The sequence below is a fragment of the Equus przewalskii genome, chromosome 1 (assembly GCF_037783145.1).
Source record: "Equus przewalskii isolate Varuska chromosome 1, EquPr2, whole genome shotgun sequence".
Taxonomy (NCBI): Eukaryota; Metazoa; Chordata; class Mammalia; order Perissodactyla; family Equidae; genus Equus; species Equus przewalskii.
In genome coordinates, this window is record NC_091831.1 from 12,842,410 (window position 1) to 12,858,656 (window position 16,247).

Consider the following 16,247-nt stretch of genomic DNA (forward strand, 5'->3'; position numbering starts at 1 on the left):
TAGGCGGAGAACTAAGGTGTGTAAATTTCATGGAAGTCATAGGAAGCAGGAGAAGTGCCAACAGTTTCAAAAGCCACAGAACATTGATATACAGAAAGATATGAAACTATGTATTGGATTCAACAACAAAGATGTTGTGTATGATCTCAGTGGGAGCGGCCTCCGGGCTGCTGAGCACATAAGCCAATTGCCTTAGGATGAAGAGTGAATGGGAGGAAAACAAAGATGCTTCTCATGGCCTGCTCTCCCCCTTCACAGCCCCTTCTAAGGCACGCTGCCCAGTCCGTGATCCTGTGGCCCTAAATAGCCATATCCTGTAATATAAGGGTAGTGACCTATGACTTGTCTCCTCAATTGAAGAAATTACCAGACTAATTAGATTCCATCTCTCTTGGGACTCTGTCTATTGACAGTGGCAGCTGGGCTAAAGATCCTGAGGTCGACTGGAGCTGGAGTGATCATTATGGGATGGTGCTCAATGAGAAGTCGAGAGAGGGGAGAACGGAAGAGACAGTCAGAGAGACATAGAGAGGAAAGGAAAGAGGAGGAGAAGGTAGGGGACAAAAGGGGAGAAAAGATGAGGAGCATCTGATCCTGACGGGCTTGCAGTCCCTATGCCAAGTTTCTATGGGACCAGCTGTGGTTCAGTGTCTTATCCCCAGATTTGCACGTGGTTTCCAGTGTGACCCTACAAGAGGCAGCTCCCTTGAGGCACCCAGATGGGTCTCTATTCCAAAGGAACTTGGGTAAAACAGGAAGTGAGGAAGCAGAGGTGGCGAGTGTAAACAACTCCTTCAAGAAGCTTGGTTTTGCAAGGGAGGAGAGAGATGGGGCAATATCTGGATAGGGTGATGAGGGGACTTAAAGATATTTTAAAGTTGACGGGAAAATCACGAGAGAGCGAGAAGCTGGACACACAAGAGAGCTGGCATAACAGATAATGCAAGGTCTCAGAAGAGGTGGATGGTGAGATCATCCTCAAACAGAGCCCGTGAGCTCAGTGTCATTGGCACTGATGCATCGGGCTCTGCTCCCAAGGACAGAGTGGGTCTTCTCTCAGCTGCCCCTCTGATCATGCCTCAGGAGCCATAATGACCCTCTGCTCTGTCTCAATCCACCAAGCCATTCTATCAGGCCTGTAGCAGCTTGGGATCACTGTATAATATGTTGTGTCAAATGCCTCAAAGACTTGCTAAGTCACTGCCCAGAGGCATTTGACCGCTGTCCGTTACTGCTGCATTAGAGCAGCACCCAGCTCTAACACAGAGCTTCAAAGACAGAGTTGGTTACATTCAGGCTGTTTCTAGCTGTACCGTTTAATATCTGTGCTCTATGATACAGCTCACTTAAACATTATAAACAGTGGTTCTAACAGATAAGTTGGGGAAAAAATAGTGATGTTCATCTGTATAGATGATGTTAAGGAATGAGGAATTTATACAAAAGAAATTGCTATTTATCTTTATTCAAATTACAAAGGAAACCCATGGTTTTTCCAAAAAGTTCAAAGAATATAGAAATGTAGGACTTACAAAGTAAAAGTTTTCTGTATTTCATTTCCGGAGAAAATCTCTATCTATAATATGATACGTATTTCCCAGACCTAGAGCACTAACGTAAGATATATACATAAATATAACATAAATGCTGCCATTCACCTTCTTTCTACATCTTGGTTTTTCACTTAACAATACTCAAAATTGAACATCCGACCTTATAATTTTGCAAAGTATACACACAGAGAAAAAATAATAAAGGGAAATATAACATAATGCCAATAGTGATTATCCCTGGATATTAACATTATGGAAGAGTTCTTTCATTATATATTTTTTGCCTTCTGAGTTTTCTGCAATGGGAGTACATTACTTCTAAAGTCAGAATATACATATACAACGTGCACATATATGTATTATCTATATATGCATACGTACATATACACATATACATACAATATGTATACCTGCACACACACACACACACGTACAGATATATATATATATATATTTGAAAACAAGAGGCAAAAATGATGAATTATGTACAGCTTGGTTAGTTTCTCATTTGAATAAGTTGTCTGTATTTCTACTAATGTTGATGTCACTACAGAAATCCACTGAGATTTATGCTGAAATGCAGGCCCAAGTCTTTTTTTTTTTTTAAAGATTTTATTTTATTTATTTATTTATTTTTCCTTTTTCTCCCCAAAGCCCCCGGTACATAGTTGTATATTCTTCGTTGTGGGTCCTTCTAGTTGTGGCATGTGGGACGCTGCCTCAGCGTGGTTTGATGAGCAGTGCCATGTCCGCGCCCAGGATTCGAACCAACGAAACACTAGGCCACCTGCAGCGGAGTACACGAACTTAACCACTTGGCCACGGGGCCAGCCCCAGGCCCAAGTCTTTAGAAACCGAGCCTCCTTTTCGTTAGTGAACCACGGCTACCTGCCTCCCTCACACCTTGGTGCCATCACCATCCTGCTCTGAGAGTCTGCATGGCAGAAGGCAATAATAGATGGGGAAAGGAATTGTGTCACAGACCTAAGTGGCCCTGCCGACAAACCCAAGGATTAACATTTGTGGGTCAGAAGGAGAAAGGAATGCAAGTCAGCAATGTATTAGTTCAGACTAGTTGCAAGTGAAACACAACACAAAACAAATAAGAAAACGTATTGGTTCACACACTGAAAAGTCCAGGTGTAGGTATCTGTCAGGCATGGTTGGATCCTGGAGTTCAAATTATGTTATCAGAACTTGGTCTCTGTCCACCTCCCAGCTTTGTTTTCCTCTGGTTGACTTCATTTCGGCATGTACTCTGCATGGTGACCCCTGGAAGCTCCTGGTTCTCCAGAAAAAGACAGACTCTCATAGCTTCAGCAAAAGCCATGGAGCTGGCGCGGGGCTCTGATTAGCCAGGCCTGAGAAACAGTATGGAGAGTGGGGGAATTCGGGCCCCTCTGAGCCACGTGGGCCGAAATTGCAGGACCAAAGTTTCCCCAAAGTAAATTGAGGTTCTTCTGTTAGCAGAAGGGGAAATGGCAAGCAGGCCACAACATCAGATGCCCATATTGGTGGTTGGGTTTATTCTGAGATCTGCCATTACCTGCAGACACTCATGTCTACGTCTGAAAATGAGAGGGTTGCACCAAAAATCTCTAACATTCTTTCCAGCTAGAAGGAATAAGTATGAAAAAGAAAAAAAAAAAGTAATTTCTCTATAGTGATCATGCTTAAAAACAATTTTTTTTCCCAGAGAAAGATTGAGGGTGTCAGCTGCTGAGCCTTGGCCGTCTATCGGGCCAGGGATCTGATCTCCCTAGGGATTGGGGGTAGGATGGATCCTGACAGGGGACCCCCGTGTCCCACAAGCTTGAACTCAGGCCTCAAGATCCATCCTATCTATCACACACGTGCTGCTGTCCATTCCACCTTGACCTCTGGTTCAGCCCTGGCGAAAGCAGGAATCAAGCACAAGACAGCCCCTTGTCTAGTGAGTTTATACGTGTAACGTGCCACTTCTCTGCTCAATAGATTTCAGTAGCTCCCTACTGCCAATCAAATTTGGCACAAGGCCTCATCTTGAGTTTCAAGGCATAATATGGCCCTTACATACCTGGTGGATGTATTTCCCACTCCTGTGCATATACTCTATGCTCCGGCTACTCCAGAGAGCTCTCTGTAGAACTTCTCCCCATCAAGGCCCTGAAATTACCCGTTTCCTTGTCAGTCTGTGCTACTAGCTCAACCCTAAGCAACTTGTGGGGCGGGACCAAGTCTTGTTTGCTGCTGTACGTCTAGCTCCGAGCACAGTGCCTGGTATACAGTAGGCTCTCAATCACTGTTGAGTACAAATTTCCCTGAATGTACTTCATACTTTTCCACCTGCAGGTTTCTGTTCGTGTTACTCCTGCTCCCCAGAAGATTCTCAAAGTCTTAACTAGATGCCCCTAATCTAATGTCCTCTCTCTCTGTGAACCACTCATAAGAGCCCTGATTACATCTGCATCTTATGAGCAGCTTCCACGTTGTCCTGCATTGCCCCAGCACACTGCACTCAAATATTGGTCTACTTGCTTCATTGTCACTCACCCCTCTCACCCCCGCTAGGCCGAGGGGAGCTCCCTGAAGGCAAAGGGTAGTTCTTATCCCCCTCTACATCCCGGTCTTACTCTCTCTGTCTTGGCAGCAGTTAGAATAATGTCTGCCACATAGCACTTATCAACAAATCCTGCATAACCCAGGCGGGACAGGTCCCTCTTCTGTGTCCTGGAGTACTTCTTGCTAAAATATGGCAGGGAGAGTGAGAACAGGAATCAGATATTCAGTTCACTGCCTCCCAATTTGGAGGCTGCCCTCAGACAATAGGCCTCTCTAAGTCTGGTGACACCTGATGGTACCTCAATGGCAGAGGTGGGAGAGGAGGAGAACTCAGCCGCAGCCCTGTTGCAGACACCCTCCCAGATGATCAGAAAGTGCTCACCACCCCTTTGTCTGCCTTACTAGTCTTTGTTAACTCGAACATCACTGAACTATGTCAGGCCACAGCTGTGGATCGAAGGTGCAGGTGGAGCTCACAGAGCAGCCAGTATAGTCTTTAGAGGAAGGAACAAAAGAAATGTCTGCACTTACACAGTTCCCTTGTGCCGCCCACGGTGGGGAGGTCTTATAGCATTAGGCCTCTAGGAAGCGTCTATAACAAAGACGCTTCTCTTCTCTCCATCTCTGTCCATCTTCTCTCATGCCCCTCTCCTCCCAGCCCCTCTCTCACGTAACTAGACTTGAGGCCCTGTTCTTTCCCTCCAGAAACTCTCCCCTCTTCACAACTTATTAACCCTGTGGTTGAAATCTTGTTGATTTTTTTCTGCTTATTCCGTCAATTCCTGAGAAATGTGTCCCAAAATCTGCCATGATTGTGGATTTATCTCTTTCTTTTTATGTCTGTCAATTTTGTCATCTATTTTGAAGGTATGTTGTTTATTAGGTGCTGGATATAACGTATAAAAAATTATAGATATGGGGCTGGCCCCGTGGCCGAGTGGTTAAGTCCGCGTGCTCCGCTGGAGGCGGCCCAGTGTTTCGTTGGTTCGAATCCTGGGCGCGGACATGGCACTGCTCATCAAACCACGCTGAGGCAGCGTCCCACATACCACAACTAGAAGGACCCACAACGAAGAATATACAACTATGTACCAGGGGGCTTTGGGGAGAAAAAGGAAAAAATAAAATCTTTAAAAAAAAAAAAATTATAGATATAATTTGAGGCTCTGGATGATGGTAAGATTTATTTTGCTTCTGGCGGGCAGTTAGGGTCTGGGCAGCTACCCTTGAACTCCTAAACCAGAGGCAGTTTTGCCCACCAGGAGACGTTTGGCAACGTCTGGAGACAGTTTTGGTTGTCACAACTTAGGGAGGGGGTGCTACTGGCATCCAGTGGCTAGCGGCCAGGGATGCTGCTAACCAGCCAACAATACACAGGACGGGCTCCACAACAGAGAATTAGTTGACCCAAAATGACAATGGCACTGAGGTTGAGAAACTGCCTTAATCCAATCAAAACTGAGCTGATTGGGAGCTGGGCTTCAGTCTTCATGGGGGATCTCTATTTTCACCCCTCCCCCTTCGGTGTGGCCCTTTGGAAATCCGAGCTGAATGCCTGAGCTGTTTACTTGGGCTCCTCCTCCTTGGTGGCCCCAAACTCCAATTTTTGTACCCTTAGCATAAGATGCTGGAAGCTTCTCTGCCTCTTGAGAATGGGCAATTGCCTCAAAGTTAATCTCTCTGCTAACTCTTCTCTCCAAGATCTTGGCTCTCAAATCCTCAACACCTTGGTAAGCTCACCGTCAGACACATGTCTTATATGTTTTGTCCAGCTTTTCCAGCTGTTCTCAACAGGAAGCTTGAACCGCCAATCTGCCTTACTGGACCCACCTCTCTCCATGGAATGAAGTTGCCTCTCACTCTTTTCTTGAGTCTTTCAGATGTAGGCTTTTGGCTTTGCCATGATGTTCAGTTTCTTCTCTGCCCATACGCTGCCCATTCTGCATGGAGAGGGGCAGCTCTGGTCCCAAGGGGAAGAATAAGGATGAGGGCTCTGATTTCCCATAATTATTGTCACCAGCAAGAGTTGGAGTGGAGGGCTATTTCTTACTAGTTATCTAAGAAATAAACATGCTTTATCATTAATTTTTCCATTCTCGTACAAGGGTAAACTTGTCCAGTCTCATAAGGAAATTCTATTTTTCCTCTCAACATTATTTTGACCCTGCTCCTTATGAAAGAATAAGCCTGGCATTAAAGTGCTCAGAACATTTGCCTTTTCCCCCAAAGTCTGGCTTACATTGCTGGAAGACCAACCAAGATGTGACAGGGCCAGATCTCAGACGGGTGTGGTCAGTTCCCATTATTAGAATGGAACGCTAATCGGATTGTGAATTAGATTATTCCTGATTCACGAATCTCCCTAATTTTAGAAAGTGGGAGTGCCTCGTTTATTTATGGAATGAAACAGTGAATGAATGCCCAGCTGTGTTCCAACCTTTAGATCAGCACGCTGCCCGTCCTGCACTTGCTTCCTTTACTGGGTTTTCAAACAAGGCCTTAGTCTTTATTAGGGTATCACTTGTACTATAAGAAATAAAAAACCATGAAAGAAGTAATTCATTCTGAAATGGAGCCCGCAATCATAGGAATAACTTCCTGAGAAGCAGGAAATGATTTCTTTGGGCTGGGGTAAAAATGGAAGGCACAGTCATGAGTCGCCCCCTACTGGTCAGTGAGGGAAATACCTCACTTCAGATTTTAATAGTTTGTGCCTTTGAATCCTTTATTAAGAATCATAGCACTGAAGCAGAATTTCTTGAGTCCAAGCCAAAGAGGTTTGCCAAAACACACAGTGAGTTACTGGGATGCTGGGATGAAGACCCTGGATCTCAGCACTCCAGGGCCTAATTTAACAGCCGCAGTCCCCTAAGGCCAGAGGCTGCCAGCCTTAACCTGTACTCATAAATTAATCCCCCTGGAGATTTCCAACCTTCAAATAACTTTGGTAAAGCCTTGGCTCTAAAGAAAGATTTTGAGTTTCACATTCCAATGTATCACCAAAAAAATCACATTGAGGGGCCAGCCCAGTGGCGTAGTTCACACCGTTCTGCTTTGGTGGTCCTGGGGTTCACCAGTTCGGATCCTGGGTGCAGACCTATGCACCACTTGGCAAGCCATGCTGTGGTAGGCGTCCCACATATAAAGTAGAAGAAGATGGGCATGAATGTCAGCTCAGAGCCAGTCTTCCTCAGCAAAAAAGAGGATGTTAGCTCAGGGCTAATCTTCCTCAAAAAAAAAAAACCCACCACATTTATCCCAAATCAATCATTTCAGCTATATTTTGTACTAATTAATAAGTTATTCTTGGGACTCACTTCCTTCTTCCATCCCTCCCTCATTTCCTCTTCCTCCTCCTCCTGCTTCTCTCTGTCTCCCTTTCTTGTCATTCTAAGAAACTTTATCCTTAAAACCGTTCATGAAATGATTATGAAATGTCATTTTATTTTATTTTATTTTATTTTTTGAGGAAGATTCACCCTGAGCTAACATCTACTGCCAATCCTCCTCTTTTTGCTGAGGAAGGCTGGCCCTGAGCTAACATCCGTGCCCATCTTGCTCTACTTTATATGTGGGACGCCTACCACAGCATAGCTTGTCAAGCAGTGCGATGTCCACACCCAGGATCTGAATCTGCGAACCCTGGGGCCACCGAAGCAGAACGTGTGCACTTAACCACTGTGCCACTGGGCCGGCCCTGTCATTTTATTTTTAAACTCTCTACTTTCTATCTTGACCATTTTTGTTCACTAGTATAATGAACAAAATGTCAAAATGGGAGAGTTACCATATTTTTAATATTTTTAAATTCTGAGGGTTTAAAAATTTATTTGGGATAATGATCTTTTTGTCTTTTTTTGTCTGAAAGAACTTTATGACCCAAATTTGTCAAAATTCTCTCAGAAAATGTTAATGCAAATGGACACTTATCGGGAGAAATTTCTGAATTATGCCAGCTGCTTCTATGTCAGGGGGTGGACCCAGAGTCATCTTAGAACTTTGGTTATTCGGGCAAGAGTCTTGGAGTGGATTCTTTTAGTTATGAAAACATAGGGCAAGCAGGCACTCGTTGCCCTGAGGAGAAAGTGGCGTAAAGCTTTCTAAAGCATGGATGAAGGCTGCCCCTCCCTCAATATCTCTGCCAGGGAGAAAGAGTATAAACTTGTCTAGCAGTCAAGGAGCCTCCTGGGGGTAAAAGCTCCAGATTCTAGCCCTTTCTCTCGGAGATTCAAAAACAGGAAAATCTGTTGGCATAGATGAAGGCTCAGTGACAGAAAAGAACACCAAAGGGCGGAGAGAAACTCTGTGCGGGAAATCTGAACTGGAGAGCAGGGGCATGGTGTGAGGGTGGAGATATGGCAGGGAGGCAGTAAGGAGTTTACTGAGGGTTCATGGAAAGGTCTCTGCAAAAGGAGCAAGTGTCCACCCAACACAGAAGGGCCCGCTTTCAGCAGCAACACTGCGGGTGCCTCCGAAGCACTGCCTGGGAACGAGTCACACCTCCTGTTCTCTCTGCCCACGCCTGCAGCAGGAGGGCCTCCTGCTGACCTGAGTGAGCGCCCCTGAGGTTCTTGAATAATTCAGGGAGGGAGGGATAGGGCTTACAACGGAGACTGGACTTCTTGCTCATAAGGGCATGCAGATGCTCCAAGAACTAACTGGAAAAATTAGAGACTCAACTGCATGTGGACCCCAACGTGTTGGTTGAAGCAGATCAAACTAGTTACAAGGTCTCCTGATTCGTCTTGTTTTAGAGTCCCAAGAGAAGCAGTACCATTTTCTTTCTTTAGCCAAGCGCCCTCTCTGTGCACATGGCCCGGGGATGAAGCTAGTATCCTCCTCGAGTGCCCTGCCTTCAGGGACTCATGTCATTCAGATCTCTTCTCTGCCCCAGATGCTCTGCTGAAGGGATGTGCATCTGGTAGTCGTTTTGAACTACATTACTCTGCTTCATCACTCTGACCCTAGCTGACTGGACCAGGGGTGAGTATCTGACCCAAGGCAGACCGTCCATGAGCTAGTCAGTGAATACCTCACCTGGTACTAAGAGATGAGCTTCTGTCAAATCTGTGCTCTTAAACATGTTAGCTTGGGGCAGCCCTGTGGCTGAGCGGTTAAATTCGTGTACTCCAATTCACAGACCCAGGGTTTGATGGTTCAGATCCTGAGTGCAGACATACACACCGCTCATCAAGCCATGCTGTGGTGGCATCCCACACAGAAGAACTAGAATGACCTACAACTAGGATATACAACTATGTGCTGGGGTTTTGGGGAGAAAAAAAATAAAGAGGAAGATTGGCAACAGATGTTAGCTCAGGGCCAATATTCCTCACACACACACACAAATTTCAGCTGAGATATATAGAGAATGAGATGTGGAGGAATTGGAACCTTCCCATACTACTGACGACAATGTGAAATGGTGCAGCCATTTTGGAAAACAATCTGACAGTTCCTCCAAAAGTTAAACAGAGTTACCATGTGACCCAGCAATTCCACTCCTAGGTATATACCCAAGTGAAATGAATACACATGTCCACAAAAAAGTTTGTACACGAATGTTCATAGCAGCATTATTCACATTAGCCAAAAAGTGGAAACAACCCAAATGTCATAAACTGATGAATGGGTAAATAAAATGTGGTATATCCACACAATAGATGCCTTTCAGTAATAAAAAGCAGCGAAGCACTGACACATGCCACAACGTGGATGAACCTTGACAACATTATGCTAAGTAAAAGAAGGCAGTCACAAAAGACCACGTATTGTATGATTCCATTTATACAAAATGTCCAGAATAGGCAAATCTATAGAGACGGAAAGTAGATTAGTGGTTGCCAATGGCAGGAGGGAAATGGGAAGTAAATGCCAATGAGTATGGTGTTTCTTTTTGAGATGATGAAATTCTAAACTTGATTGTAGTTATGGTTGCACAACTCTGTGAATATACTAAAAACCATTGAATTGTATATTTAAATGGGTTAATTGTATGGTATGTGAATTATGTCTCAAGGCTTAAGGAAAAAAAAAAAGACATGTAGAGAATCAAAGAGTGAACAGTGGAAGAGGAAGCTAAAAGGTTCGGCTATAAAGAGAGACCACATGGCCGTGGAGCGCCTGTGTAAGCCCAAGTCCCAAGTATGAAGAAGCTGTGTCTCGAGGGAGGGATTGGAGGAGGAGGAAGGGGATGAGAAGATCTGAAGCTGTATGATTTCACTGCTACCAATGCGGTTGCCACCATATCTAAAGCTCTCCTATAACTTTCTAGAACTCTCTGCCTCACACAGCTGAAAGCTGGCAGAAGCGCATCCTTGAGCCCCAGAAGGCAAGAAATCAGCTCAACAGCCTTCGAGCTTGAGGGTTAACTGCACTGTTCACACTCCCACACTGCAGTGGTCATTTGAACCTACAGTCCCAAGACTCTGTAGGCCATAAAGAGGCGCATTATCGACATTCCCAGAGCTTGTCTACTGTGAATTGCCAGGTAACTGATTCCTGACCTAGGCCTTTTTTCTGGAAGTTTGTCTATTCTGTCCCACCCATCCTGTACAGTGGGAGAATGGTAGGAAGACACGTGGGGTACGTGAAGCCAAGCATGTGTGCCTTTAAGGCTCCAGGTCAGGCGCTGGCCCTCCCATCTAGACAGATCTAGCTCAACACCCCACCACCCAGGACTGAATTTGCTTACATTTTATTTAGAAATGTATAAAGGGGCATCATCCTTTTTGTGTCTCGGTTTTGGAGTTGGACTGCCCCCCAGGTCATGACCCTCCCGTACACACATGTTGAGGGGCACTGAAGGGTGACTGCTGTGGTTAGGTCCAACTGCCGGGGCACTGATGGTCAGTGTGCCCCAGCTCTATATTCCTTTGTGTTTACCAACAGCAGTTTCCAGCGCTCGGGAACCACCCTGCTTCCTGGTCTCTCTTTGCAGAGGTCATTCTCCCTGAAGGCTCCATCTCGGGGCAGTTGGAATGGCCGGTGGTTGCCAACTTAAGTGCTTTCCTGATGGCATCATGGGCCCTGATACTTATGTCCTACTCATTGGTGGAGAGAGGAGAACAGAGCAGTTTCAGGAAGAAGAACTGGCAGCTTAGTTCGGTGGCAGACCCTGGGCCACTCTGGATCCAAGCCTCTTCAGCTCACACTCCCTTCCAGGCCTGGCCTGAGTGTTTCCTGGGTTCCAGGGATCAGAGATCTTTTGCAATAAGTCCCATGGCTTGGCGTCCTTTAAGGCAGTCTGTGTTCCCTGTTCCTTGCAAGTGTAAAACTCCTGCCTGGAACGCACTGTGAAAAGACATCCTCCAGACTTCAGCAGGAGGTTGCAGAGATGCGTAGAGATGGCAGGCAGAGAAGAAATAGGAGTGGTGTGCGATTACCATTCCCCAGGACTCTGCCCAGATACCATCTTGAGGTTGGAGAGCAGCAGGACCAACACCCTGGATCTGTTCCTGGGCCCTTTTCTCCTTGTCATCGGTGGTATGAAGAGAAGGACAGTAGAAACAACGCTCCCATTCATTGTCTTGGGCAAGTTGTCCTCAGGATTAAATGTCACTTCACGTAGAGTGAGGTACTCTTATTGTCACCACTTAGGGAGAAACTGAGGCTCAAAAAGTGTAAGAACTTGCCAGAGTTCGCAGTTACTGAGTGAGGAAGCTGGGATTGGAACTCAGCCCATCTGACACCAGAGTTGACTCAACCACTACCCTCAAAATACCTCTGATCAGTAAAAAGAGGCACAGCGATTCGAATGTGAGTTTCATTTACACGAGGGGACCTGACAGCAGCATGTGGACTTCTTTAGAACTGATGGGTCAGGGGCTGGGGGGACCCTGAAGACAGGCTCACTAACCTAAGCAGGGTGCAGTAGAACGTGGACAGACATTTGGAACCCCATCCCCCTGGTCTAAAAGGCAGATCCAGCAAGCAAACTGCATAGGCTTTCAGTCAGTGCAGTAAAATCCATGCTGTGCTGGGCAGCAGCTGAGCAGGCCATCTTCCGCCTGTGACAAAGCGACCTTGCAGCCCCACATCTCATGACTGAAGATGCCAGCTGGACAGATCCACAGCAGGAAGAGAGAAAGGGCAGCTCGCTGTCACATTTCCCAGCTGCATTTCTTAGAGACTGAGGGACTAATTCAACAGTCCTGGTCCTTGCCTCCCTCCACACATAGATGATGTCAGCATCTCTGAACTTGTTTGAGGTGTAACCAAGGAATTCTTCTTTATGTCACCTTCAAGTATCATCTGGATGAAAGCCCAGATGTGCTCTATCCCCTTTTTTCTTTTTAACATATATGAAATCAAGTTGTAAGGTTTTTTTGTTTTCCTCTTCCCTGCACATGCACTGTTTTGTGAAAGAGATAGAAGGTGCATCTGAACCCACACACCTCGGAACGGGTCCATCGGAGTGCTCTGCTGACCTGCTTTCCTGGGGTTTGAACTCCTCATGCTGATTATCCAATAGACCCCTTCGCTGAGCTTGCCCAGACTCTTTATTTCCGTCGAGAATGGTCAAAGAACCCAGCGCCACAGTCCTCGCTCTCGACACTCACAGGGGCAGAGGGAAGGACAGAAGGGACTCGAGACAGAAGTAAATATTTACCACACAGCAGGACTTGGAACTCACTAATTGGCAGTCCTCAAGCCAAACGTGGCCCACAGATGGGTTTTGTGGGGCCTGCCCGGGTTTTCTAAAACATTTAAAAATATTTAAAAATGGAGAGATTTCACATGAACAGATTTCTGGTCTGTCTTGAAAATTGGAAAGCTCTTACAATGCTGGCCCCACGTCCCCATCTGGCAACCACTGGCTGGGCTGAGCAGCAGCCCGTGTCTGCCCTTGGCCCCACCCCCCCACTGTGACAGCTGGCTCTGCCACTCCTCCACCTGGTGGCCTCTGTGAGCATGCGAGATGGCACCCCAGGGAAGGCTTGTGCTGAGGGAGCCCCGAAAGAACCCCGGAATTTGAATTCTAGGTTCCTGGAGGATATCAGCTGGTTCTTCACCTTCCTGTGTGCCCTGTAGGCAACTGTGCATATAAGTCTGGTGATCGGGAGAAAGAGGGTACCAGAAACATAGACCCAGAGGTGACTGGGGTCTGGGAAGTGGAACCCCGTGACCCAGTGAGAGTGTAAATGGTATGTATCAGTCAGTGTTCTCCAGAAAAACACAATAAATATGAGTGTGTATGTGTGTGTTTGTGTGTATGTATATGTATGTATTTATCTTTTTATGACGTTTATTTTAAGGAATTGGTTCACGTGATTGTGGGGATAAGTAAGTTGGAAATGTGTAGGTCAGGCTGGCAGGCAGGAAACTCAGGCAGGGGCTGATGCTACAGTCTTGAGGCAGAACATCTTCTTTTCCAAGAAACCTGTTTTTGCTCTTAAGGCCTTCAACTGATTGTATGAGGCCCACCCACACTATGGAGGGTAGTCTCCATTACTGAAAGTCAACTGATTGTAGATGTTAACCACAGGTCACCTACCAGATGCCTCCACAGCAACACCTAGATAGCGTGGGATTAAACAGCTGGGTACTGTCACCTAGCCAAGTTGACACACAAAACTAACCATCACAAAGCCAGAAGAGCAGTGGGTTGAGGAAGGGAGCTTGGGAGACGTCCCTGTTGAAGAGTGGGCGGGGAGGAAGGTGAGCCCGGGCGGCACTGATGGGGAGGAGCGCTGGGAGACGACCACCCAGGGCAGCACTGCATCCACAGATGCAGTGGGGGGGAAGGCAGAGGGCAGAGGTGTGCCTGGGAGGTGGGGTGGGGGTGACTTCAGCTGGCTCTTTTGGGATATTTGATAGCAAAGGGGTTAAGCTGAGGAGCAAGCAGGAAACGTTTCTTTTTGGTTTGCACCTTGTAGGCTAAGGAGAAGGAAGGAGCCAGCTGGGAGAGGAAGAGGCAGAGGAGAAGCGAGGCGCTGGTGGTGGGGCTTCTCTCTGGATGAGAGGAGACCGTCCTTCTCAGCAGCAGGGCCCCGGAGAAAGCACAGGCTCCATGTGACAACACAGGACGTCAGAGCAAAGCTCTGGCTAGAGCAGGCAAGGACAGGAAAAGGAGTGTTCTAGAAAAAGGCCCCTTCTGCCTGGAATACTTTTTCCAGTCCCCTCCACACATCCTCACACATCCAGTTGCAGCCAGAACTCTGCCCCATTGTCCTGGGCTCCCGAGTCTAGGGAGGACCCATGCAGATGGCCTGTGGCTGCCTCCCCTCCCTTCTACCGAGTGCAGATGGCACCACTGCTGGCTTCTCCTGCTCCCACCTCTGGTCCTGGACTCTGCTCGCCCTGCTGGGACTGAAGCAGCTCTTCCCAGTCCCCAGTGATTCAAGCGGGCAGCGCTGAGCAACGGGCAGCTTGAGTATCAGGAGAGCAGGGACACGCCAAGCACTTACACACAGAACTGGAGGAATTTAACTGATAATTTTTTTAAAAGCAACAGACAGACTGTAACACGGCAAATTCAGATCATCCTTACACTTCTTTGGGGCTTACTACTGTTTTTATTTTGAATCACATTATGTGGGGAGGCACCACAATTACTTCCATGCTTGGGGCCCGCAAGGGTTTAATCCAGCCCCACCTCTCAGCCCTTGGCACTCAAGCCCTTCAGAGCTCGGAGGATGTGGTGGCACAGCCGACAAACAGGGAGGGCTGCTCAGGAAGGCCTTGCCGCAACACAGGGCGTGTGCACCTGCTGGAGCTTTTTTTGTGCCGCCTGAAAGTTCAAAACATGCCGGAACACGGAAAGAAAGGTATTTGCCTGAGTGACTCAGACATGTTCCAGCATTTTCCCACAGGCTCTTGCACATCCCAAAATAACCGCAACCCTGGATCCTGTCCCTTGGCATATGATCACATTTGTATAATGTTACAGAACAGCGGGCAGACCGGCCACACTCACATGGGAGTCGCAGGAATGCACAGCCCGTCATGGAGAGCCACGCTGCATGGCTCACCGGATAGCGGAGAAAAAGCAAGTGCAGAGGACACGACAGTAGGAAGTGCAGACGCACCAGCATCATCCAGACCATCGAGAGGGGCCTTGGTCAGTGCCCACCTTTCACAGATGTGGAGAAAGAGGTCCAGAGAGGAAACAACTTGCCCAACCGTACACATCTGGGGATTTCAAGGGAAAGGGGGAGAGGGAACTGGCCTTCAACTCTCCTCAACTAATGCTGCTGTTTATTTCTGAATAAACATCAATTTAGCCTTGAAATCCAAAGATCTTAAATCAAAGGGGTGTTAGGGCCTCCTGGCCATCCATGCTGCCCATGTGCCCCTGGCAGGGGGAGTGTGGATGCTGAGGTGAGAGGAAGGAGGGGTGCTCCAGACAGCTTTGGAAACCACCCCAGGGATCTGGGCTGCCAGCATTGAGGATGCAAGCGACTTTCAGCGTAGGCACCACTACTTACTAGTTCCGAGTCATTTGCTTTATCTGGGAGACAGGAGTAATCTCAGGATTTTGAGACAATATATTAAAAAACAAACACCCTGACCTAGGAAGAGGTGAGAGGTTATTTTCAAATTTCTGTGGCACTCAACCAGTCCTTCCCCTCTGGGACACCACAGCCCACTTAGTGTTAAAGATGGTGCACTGTGGTGAGACTAACATGGCCTTTGATGTCCCGTGGACCTGGATTCAAATCCTGCCTCTGCTGCTGGCTCTGTGGCTGTGAGCAAGTCATTCCCTGTTTTCTCCTGTTACACGGAGGACAGTAATAGCAGCTAATGTTAGTCATGTGCCAGCGACTACTTTCACTGCTTCACATGTCTGAATTCATTTAATGATTTTCTCCCCCATTTTACAACCAAAGAAACCAGGAAGGAAAAGGCTGCATAACTTCTCCACTGTCCCAGAGCTATCACGTGAAGCTGTGACTTGAACCCAGGAGTTCCGATTCAAGCCTCTGTTCTAAAGGGTGATGTTCTCTTAAAGAGCATTGAAATGACTACATATTACATAAGCCCAAACCCCCGACACTAGGCAGATTCGCTGGATATCTATCCCCTGACTCCTGCAGGGGCCAAGACAGTTACATTAGTAAGAGCCCAGCCTCCTGCCCCCAAACAAGGCCCAGGGACCACTAACACAGGCCAGGGAACTCCTGTCCTGACAGCCACGTACCATCTAACGTG